The 9643-nt window shown below is 39.2% G+C and overlaps 1 pseudogene; it reads right to left on the bottom strand.

Moving 5' to 3' along the window:
* Positions 1-5241: 5241 nt before the first annotated feature.
* LOC127429686 (THAP domain-containing protein 6-like) lies at positions 5242-9427 on the bottom strand (annotated as a pseudogene).
* Between the last annotated feature and the right edge of the window lie 216 nt (positions 9428-9643).

Below are 9643 nucleotides of genomic sequence, written 5' to 3'. Positions count from 1 at the left end.
AAGGTGTTTAAAGGGATAGTTCATCTAAAAAGTTAAATTCTGTCATCATGTACTCACTGTCGTGTCGTTCCAAACTTGTATGGCTTTCTTTCATCTGAGAGACACAAAATATGTTTTGCTGAATGTTTAATCTCAGTCACTGTTCACTTTCATTATATGGAAAAAAAGATGCAGTAATGTGAATTAAAATATATGAGTGAACTATTCAAGAAAATGCAAAGGAATGCATTGTTTGGCACATACACATCACTGGCAGCTTTTGTGTCTGGCAAATTGAAATTGTGTCCTACTAAATCTGAATTCATCAATAAAATTTTTTTTGGACTAGCTAAATCAGTAAGCCTATTTGTTTTTTTCCCCCTTATCACTGGAACATGAAAAAGGATGTTTACGGTTCACCATCTGATTAAAATGTTTTACTTCTTTCAATTATGAGCTTACTGCTCATTGAACAGTTGAACTCCCCCTATAATAAGTTGAGTTAACTCAGGCATTCTTATTGAAGTAGTTCTTCAAAAAGTGAAAAGTCTGTCATCATTTACTCACACTCATTTCTTATTCATTTTTTAAAAACCTTTAGCCATGTGTTTTGTTTTAATGCTTAACTAAACAAGTTAATGACACTTATGAATGGGGTTGATAGGCCTGTTGATGTATTACAATATTATGCTTATAATTAGACATAAAATTCTATTAAATAATTTTGTATTCACAATTATTTTCCAAAATATGTTTAAGATGAAAATATAAATGATGGGATTATTTGCACTATACAGGAACGTAAAAAGAAAACTTAATTGTGGATAAGAAATACATGCGTAATGCATTGTGTTGAACAGAAGAATTCACAACTGTAAGACGATTTTGAATCTTCTCTGAACATTCTTTGTATTTATGGAATACGAGGAGGTTTGGTTCATAAAAAAATAAAATAAAAATAATGTAAAGAAATTGTTACATTATTGAGCCAATATAAATATAGGATAATTTAATCTCTGACTTTATGCAAACTAACACAAACAGATGGTAAATTGACTGCTGATTATGCGTTATAGATTTGCATATAATCACAGGAACATTTACTTAACCAATAATTGAAATATAAATTCAGTCTGTCATCTATACATGCAGATACGTCTGATCTTTAACCCAAGCAGGCTCATAGAATAAAAAATGTAATGATGTGTAACAAGGATAAATAAAGGCCCAGTATCGCCTACCTTTTAAGTGTGTTCTCCAAATATTCCACAATATGCATAATATGTCTTAATTGGGAAAGGTAAAAAACAACAACAAACAAATTTTTGCTTATATAGATGAGTGCAATTATGAACAATGAAACAGAAATCTGATCTAAACTTTCTTAATTTAAAGTGCTTGTTTGTATCCTCAGTCACGCGGCATATGTCTGTTGCGAGAGTGCATGTGTAATCTGTAATCTGAGCCTCTGTGACACATTGGGTAGGATTATAGTCATTATAATTTATTATTAAATTCCTTAATTGATGTATCTAAGTTTCAGCATAATATTGATGCATTTTACACCCCTACATATTATTAAGCTTAAAAAAAAGTGGAGACATTTCATGTAATTTAACTCTAGTCATAAATTGGATGTGGCACCTTTAAGAGTTTTGCTACACCCGCTTTCCAGCACTCTCTCCTGTTAGGAACGTGAGAACATAATGCGCAAGTGAGCCCCCAGTTTTGTTCATCGGTTGAGAATTCTTGGGTAAATATCAAATTCTACACAAAATGTTGTTAAATTGCATTAAATATGTATTCACAAAAGTCATACTGTATATTAAAATTGTGTGTTTGTTATGGATTATTTTTAAAGGATGAGTATGGATTGCATGTGTGTAGTTTGACCACATTTTTGCATACATGTGAGGAATGGGTATGTTAATTTAGTATTAATCATTTCTTATTTAATGATTTATATTTTTTTCCAGTTTAGTGAATAAGTGTAATATGTGTTATATGTGAAAACAGTTGTAATGAGAATTCTAGTGTTTTAAAATGTCCTTAAAGCCTAGTTAAAAATTCATAAAATGCTTTGAGTGATTTAAGCATGTGTTAAATGCATAAAATACTGTGATTTTTAATAAATTACTTAAGTGCATAGGGTGCTGTGAATGATAAAAGCATGTATTAAGGTGATGTATGCTGAAGCATATGGGTAGGCTAATGCCCTGTTTGTATTTTCTTTTGACATTAGCCTCTACTGTATTTCATTTACGTGTTTCATTTTTGTTTTTCATTTCCTTTATACGGCCCCATTGACCACTGTTTTTTTTGTTTGACAGACAGCCGTCAGAATAAAACCACAAACACTGGCTACATCATTTAAGTGTGCAAGCTTTTATATTGGGAGGCATTTGCACACCCTGTATCACCTTTGAGGGGCACCTCAGCAAAAGGGCAGGGGCTCGAGCACCTAGAGCCACCCCCTCTGCACGTACCTACTGTTGAAAGCCCCTGGTCCCCATCCACTTTCATTGTATGGAGGAGAGCAGCTTCTCTCTAAACGTATCCTTTTCGTGGTCCACAGAGGAATGAAAGTCATACTAATTTGGAACGATATGAGGGTGAGTAAAAGATGGCAGAATCTTCATTTTGGGGTGAACTATCCTTTTTAATAGTTTTTTTTTCAGACCAAATGTAGGATATTAAGAGACTATAAATTAGTTAACTAACACAGGAGAATTTGCTCCAAGCTCAAGAACGACAGAGCCAACCGTATAACAGGGGAACTTGGCTGCGGGAATTTGTACCGGGAGATAAGGTACTCGTATTACTCCCCACATCAAGCTCCAAATTACTTGCCAAGTGGCAAGGACCCTTTGAGGTCACACGACGAGTGGGGGAACTCGATTATGAGGTAAAGCGAACCGATAAAGGGGGTGCACGTCAAATTTATCACCTCAACCTCCTGAAATTGTGGAGGCGGCCCCTGTGACGTTGGCTACAGTAGTTCCAGAGAGGGCGGAGCTCGGGACGGAGGTAAATACAAAAAACAATCGCATCAACCTGGTTACTTGCGGAGACCACCTCTCACCATACCAACTTGCAGAGGTTGCCAAACTACAACAAGAATTTGCAGATGTGTTTTCCCCTCTACCGGGTCACACGAACCTCATCCAGCATCACATCGAGACCGAGCCAAGGGTGGTGGTACGTAGCCGTCCCTACCGATTGCCCGAACATTAAAAAAAAAATAGTCTGGGGAGAATTGGATGCAATGCTCGATATGGGAGTAATAGAGGAATCCCACAGCGATTGGTCCAGCCCGGTTGTTCTGGTTCCTAAGAGCGACGGGACTGTACGGTTCTGTGTGGATTATAGAAAAGTCAACACGGTGTCTAAATTTGATGCCTACCCAATGCCTCATATTGATGAGTTGCTCGATCGGTTAGGCACTGCTCGATTTTACTCTGGATTTGACAAAGTGTTATTGGCAGATCCCCTTGACACCAATTTCCCGTGAAAAAACAGCCTTCTCCACACCGTTCGGATTACACCAATTTGTGACACTTCCGTTCGGTTTGTTTGGGGCTCCGGCCACGTTTCGGTGCATCATGGACCAAATCCTCAGACCTTATTCGGCTTACGCCGCTGCCTATTTGGATGACATCATCATTTATAGCAATGACTGGCAGTGGCATATGCAGCATCTGAGGGCAGTTCTGAGGTTGCTGCGACGGGCGGGGCTCACAGCAAATCCTAAGAAGTGCGAGATTGGGTGGGTGGAGGTACAGTATCTGGTGTTCCACTTGGGCCACGGGCAGGTGCGTCCCCAAATGGACAAGACGGCGGCAATTGCGACCTGCCCGAGACCCAAGACCAAAAAGGGGGTGAGACAGTTCCTGGGGCTGGCTGGCTATTATAGGAGATTTGTGCCTAACTATTCGGACATCACCATCCCCCTGACTGATCTCACTAAAAAGGGAGCTCCAGACCCGGTCCAGTGGACGGAGCAGTGCCAACAGGCGTTTACGCAGGTTAAAGCCTCACTTTGCGGGGGGCCGCTTTTACATGCACCTAATTTCTCTCTCCCTATTGTATTGCAGACGGACGCTTCAGACAGAGGGCTGGGGGCTGTGCTTTCACAGGTGGTGGAGGGGGAGGAGCACCCGGTGCTGTACATCAGCCGCAAGCTTCCTTGAGGGAAACAAAGTACAGCACCATGGAAATAGAGTGACTGGTCATCAAGTGGGCGGTCCTCACTCTCCGTTACTTCCTGCTGGGATGGGCCTTTACCCTCTGCTCAGATCACGCCCCACTCCAATGGCTCCACCGCATGAAGGATACCAACATGCGGATCACCCAGTGGTATCTGGCTCTCCAGCCCTTTAAATTCAAGGTGGTCCACAGACCGGTGACACAGATGGCTGTCGCCGACTTCCTTTCCAGAAATGTGGGGGGAGTGGTAGACAGGCCGGATGGCTCACCGACCTGAGTCGGGCGGTGGGGATATGTGGCAGCGGGGGCGTGGTCGATCGTCCGTCCGGAGAGAGAGAAAGCAGTAAGGGTGCTCACACCTGAGCTAGATTATGTCTAACACCTGTCTCTAATTACATTGAGCATGGGGAGAGTGGGATATAAGCGGCCATGCCACCAGCGGAGGGGGAGAGAGACTCAGAGATCAAGAGTCCTGCTGAGTAGCTGAGGAGTTATTGTGAAGCTAATGAGTTATTGTGAAGCTGTAAGCCCAGAAAAGTTGACCATTAAAAAGCCTTACCTGTGACTGGAGAAACCTGGTTCCCTGTGTGCTCCTTCCCTCCTACTGCGAAGTCCGTTACAAACACAATTACAATTATATTTATAATAATTTCCTTTAATTTAACAGTAATTGTTTCATGTAGTCACGGTGAATAACGGTTGTCAAATTCGCTTCAGTTATTGTTATCTTCAGTTAAGAACATGAGAATACTTATTACCGGAGGTCCACACGAGTCTAACGCTACAATATGTTGCAACATTTACAATGACATCATGCTTTCTTTGGGAAGGAAACAAGTGTTGTCAGATGTTTGAGTGATTAGCAGCATACCCCTTGTCTATGTTGGCACGTGTGCAGGGGAAGTTCAGTGCTTTTGCGTCACATGGCATGTTTTCCTTGACTTTTGCATGGATGTGCTGCTGCTTTAGATGCTTGAGAGTGCAAAGGGTGTGTGAAGCAGACAGAATGTTGTTTATCTGCTGATTACTGAGTAGTTCTGGCCAAAGGGAGGCTGGCTAGAGAAAGAGGTGCTCCAGAGAGAACTGCATCTCTTGAGGAGCGCAAACAGATGCAGCGTTAGAGCGGTACTGCTCCTCCTGCGCAGAACATTGCTGCGCAGTGAGACAATTAAAGCAATGATCTCTCAGCCAGATTTCAGAGGGTCAGTTCAATCATCAGTTTAAAAAAGGGGGATTTGGGACACCCTAAGATGACAAGGAAATGAAGGAAATATGTATGTTTTTACAGACAAAAATGATTTCAAATTATTATTTTTTTTTGTCTGAAATATAACATCATACAAGAATAATTCTTGTAATTAAGTATTCAACTCACCTGTACTCTTGCGTAGCCAGACTTTTGACAGCAGCAAAAGGTCTGGGGCTTATTGCTGCTTAAACTGCCTGAAATCCTTTCTCTGTCAGAAACCCTCGGTTTTGGTGCTGCTTCTTGTTTAAGACTGGACTGTAAACGCCCACTGTTGTGATTGGCTCTCTGCTCTCGACTGACCTGGCGTCTCACTGCTACTGGGTGGGGATACGGAAGTAATAAGGTACAGTGGGCGTTGATGTGTTGTTGTGAGGTAGTCAGATGCAAATGACTACCACATTGTGACATCATAATGTGGAGAAAGTACAGATCGAGTCCTTTTGTGCAACTTGATATCAACCAGTGGCGAATTCTCAGGGCCAGCAAAGCCTTCTCTGCTGGACTAACATGCCAAATAAAAACATATTTTTCATCCTTTCATTCTCAGTCACCTTTTTGCCTATGTATTTTTAATTGCTTTCCACTCTTAATTAATCTACAAAAAAAAAAAAAAAAAAAAAAAAAAACGAAAGGTTTATCCAGTCAGAATTTATTCCTTGATGCTTACAAGCAAAGTGTGACAACTGTTTCACAAATTACATGGCCTAAGCAGCGTGAGTCTGAGCTCCACCCCCTCAGGTCTTCAGAATTTCCACAGAATCCCTCAACAGTGCAAATGAATGGGCAACTAAAGTAAGATTGTCAGATTCATCAGCCAATCAGATTGATTTATTTGTTCTTGGTGGGTGTGATCTTTAGGATATGTCCTGGTGGAGGCCATAGACATATAAATACATAGACGCCTCATTGGCCGCTTTGGCCCGTTGCTGTGAAACGTCAACACGTCTGCCATATTGGACCAGGCAAGACTGCACAGTAAACAAATACAAGTAAACGTTGGAGCTGCGGTTTTTCTGGATAAAAAGCACAATAACATTTACATTTCTCAACCGATTTCAATGGTTTATGATCTACATGGAGTACAAAAAAGTTCTGTCTCCAGTTACTTAGAACCTCGATAGTTAGACTTCGAAAATGATTCACTGTCATCAGGAATTGTGAAAACTCAAGATTGTCAAGCATAGATTTAGCTTATTTTTCTTGGTTAATAATTGTGGAGACGTGCCTAATATAATAGAATTTAATGTACATGAAATGTGAATAAAGTTTTTTCAGTGTGGAAATGGCTTTTTCTGTCTTCAACCCAATCATTTTAGCATTTCTTGTGCTCCAGGTCAGAACACAGCTCGTTCACTTTGAAATACTGAAAAAAAATAAAAATAAAAAATAAAAATAAATAGAAAGAGTGCATCTTTAAGTACCAATAATTGATCATCATTAAGAAAAATGGAACAAAATCGGCAAATACAAATCAAATAGTGAGACAATGGCAGTCTGTCTGCTTTCTATATTTTTATAGCAATAAAAGAAATTGTAGAATATACAGTCATTAAAAAGAAAATAGTAAATAAAATAGTGAGTAGTGAACAGTACAATAATAGTATAAGTAGTATAATATAATACAATAGTATAATAATAATAATAGATTGATAATAGCAAATAGTATATGTATAATAATAATAATAATAATAATATTATAATAATAATAGATTGATAATAGCAAATAGTATATGTAGTATAAAGAGTAGTATAATTGTCAATAATAAAATAAAAATAGTAAATAAAATAGTGAGTAGTGAACAGTACAATAATAGTATAAGTAGTATAATATATTACAATAATATAATAACAAGAATAGATTGATAATAGCAAATAATAATAATAATAATAATAATAATAATAATAATAATAATAATAATAATAATAATAATACATTGATAATAGCAAATATTATATGTAGTATAAAGAGTAGTATAATAGTCAATAATAACATTTTATATAAAATATATATAATATATAATTGCATAAGTGGAGTGGCGTAGTGGACTAAAGCACTGAACTGGTAAGCAGAAGGTTGTTGGTTCAATCCCCACAGCCACCACCATTGTGTCCTTGAGCAAGGCCCTTAACTCCAGGTTGCTCCAGGGGGATTGTCCCTGTAATAAGGGCACTGTAAGTTGCTTTGGATAACAGTGTCTGCCAAATGAATAATAATAATAGCATAATAGACTATATAGTATATCAATCTTATCCTTTGTAGGGTTGTGGGTGGCTAGAGCCGATCCTACCTGTACAAGTTATGCTCTTCTTTTACAAAACAGGGGGATGGGAGCTAAAATCCTTGGAACAATACTGCTTTGCACACTAGTAAATGCTCTTGCAATTATAACTAGAAAGTCTAAAAAGATGGGAAAGTGTAAACATAAGATATATATAAAGTTTTATTTTCATTTTACTGGAGTAGAAATTGAGCCTCTCTTTCAGCTCTTCATTTATGAGGTTCTTCCCCTTCAGATCCTCTAGAAGATCATGCACTGTGTTCTTTGCCCTCTGTTCTTGGTCCTTCTCATTCCTCATCTCTCGCTCCAGACTCTCCATCCTAACCAAGGCTTCACGGAGTCTGGCCTTTAGACCAGTGGGAGATGCAGGCAATGCATAGGAGTGGTCCTAGTAGAAGGAAGGTTGAAAATGTTTTGAGTGAAGTTTATATCACATCACTCACAGTCTGTTTGGTGCATAGTTAGTACAATGTACTATCAGCTGATCGCATTCTTAAAGGATTATTCCTCCCCAAAATGTAAATTATCTCATCATTTACTCACCTCCGTTCCATCTCAGATGTGTTGTTGATCTGAACACAAATGAAGATTTTTAGAATAAGTTTTCGTATGGGTAATCGATAGAATGGAAGCATATGGAGCCATATATATGGATTACTATTATCCTGCCTAAATGTGATTTATGGACCATGAAAGTGTTGGTTGCTGTCTCCTTCCATTCTAAGTCCCTACACATTTGAAAACTTCTTCTAAAAATCTTTATTTGTGTTCAGATGAACAACAAAAGTCATACATATAATAATCTTTTAATCTCATCACCCCTCAATCCCACTGCCATCACCGTGGGTTTGTGTGTGTGTCAGGGAAGCATATTCAACAACAGCATGTTTCAATGTGTGCATGTGTATACATGAATGTGTCTGAAAATAGTGGTAGAGAGAGAGAGAGAGAGAGAGAGAGAGAGAGAGAGATATTTGAATATGACCAGGGCCATGATGCTTACAGTTGTTCGGGGCTTAACTAGTAAAAATACACACAACATTAGGCAGAGGGGGTACAGTCTCTTGGAAATGTAGAGAACAAGCCACTAACAGGCTCTCTTCAGCCTTCCTTGAGGCTTGTGTTGTCCTGGTTGCCACTGGCTAAAATGGATGGTTTAGCTCCATCTCTAATCCTGACAGTCTGACCTGTGCTGTCAAAGTCCTCCAGCTTGAAGTGCTCACTGCATAGCAAAGAGGATTCACTGGCAGAAAAACCTTCCCTCCTTAAAGCTACTTCCCACTGCCTCCTCAACTGTTTCTCTTTGGGAAACCCTCAAAAAACCTAGCCAACTAACTACAGTCAGATTCACAATATGTCAGTCTCCCAGCCGAGACGAGTAGCTTGTCACAAAAGTCGGTTTGGAGAAAAACGGCAATATAGATGAAAATCTCGATTATGGGCAATTAATATAATATAAACTATAATATAAGCTGAGACTTTATAAGAAATCATGTAAACTATATAAGTCTCAGCTTTCATAGCTAACTAGCGTTATCGTTAGCTATTAATAGTCTGACTCTAGTGGCCAACTAGTTAGCTTTCAACAATGTTATAATGACCAAATACAACCAGAAACAACTGTTCAGTCTTACTTATGAAAGGTAATTCCCAGAGATCTGGTTTGGATTGTGCGACGGTTTGTACAGCCCCAAGCTGCACACGAGTCAGGCATCTTTTCTAGAATACAGCTGCCTGAGAGTTATGGCAAGTTGCCTGGTCCAATATGCGTGCGATCCAGTGGCCAATGAGGCGTCTATGTATTTATATGTCTATTGTCGAGGCCTTCTAGCTGGCCTTGAGTGACGTAATTTGAAAGCGTGCGCGAGATCTGACGAGTCGACTGTCATTACTGCCACTATCACCATTGAGAAAGAGATCCTTATGGATT

The sequence above is a fragment of the Myxocyprinus asiaticus genome, chromosome 39, assembly GCF_019703515.2.
Source record: "Myxocyprinus asiaticus isolate MX2 ecotype Aquarium Trade chromosome 39, UBuf_Myxa_2, whole genome shotgun sequence".
Classification (NCBI taxonomy): Eukaryota; Metazoa; Chordata; class Actinopteri; order Cypriniformes; family Catostomidae; genus Myxocyprinus; species Myxocyprinus asiaticus.
Note: the sequence above shows the minus strand (reverse complement) of the source record. Positions and strands in the feature narration are given on the sequence as shown.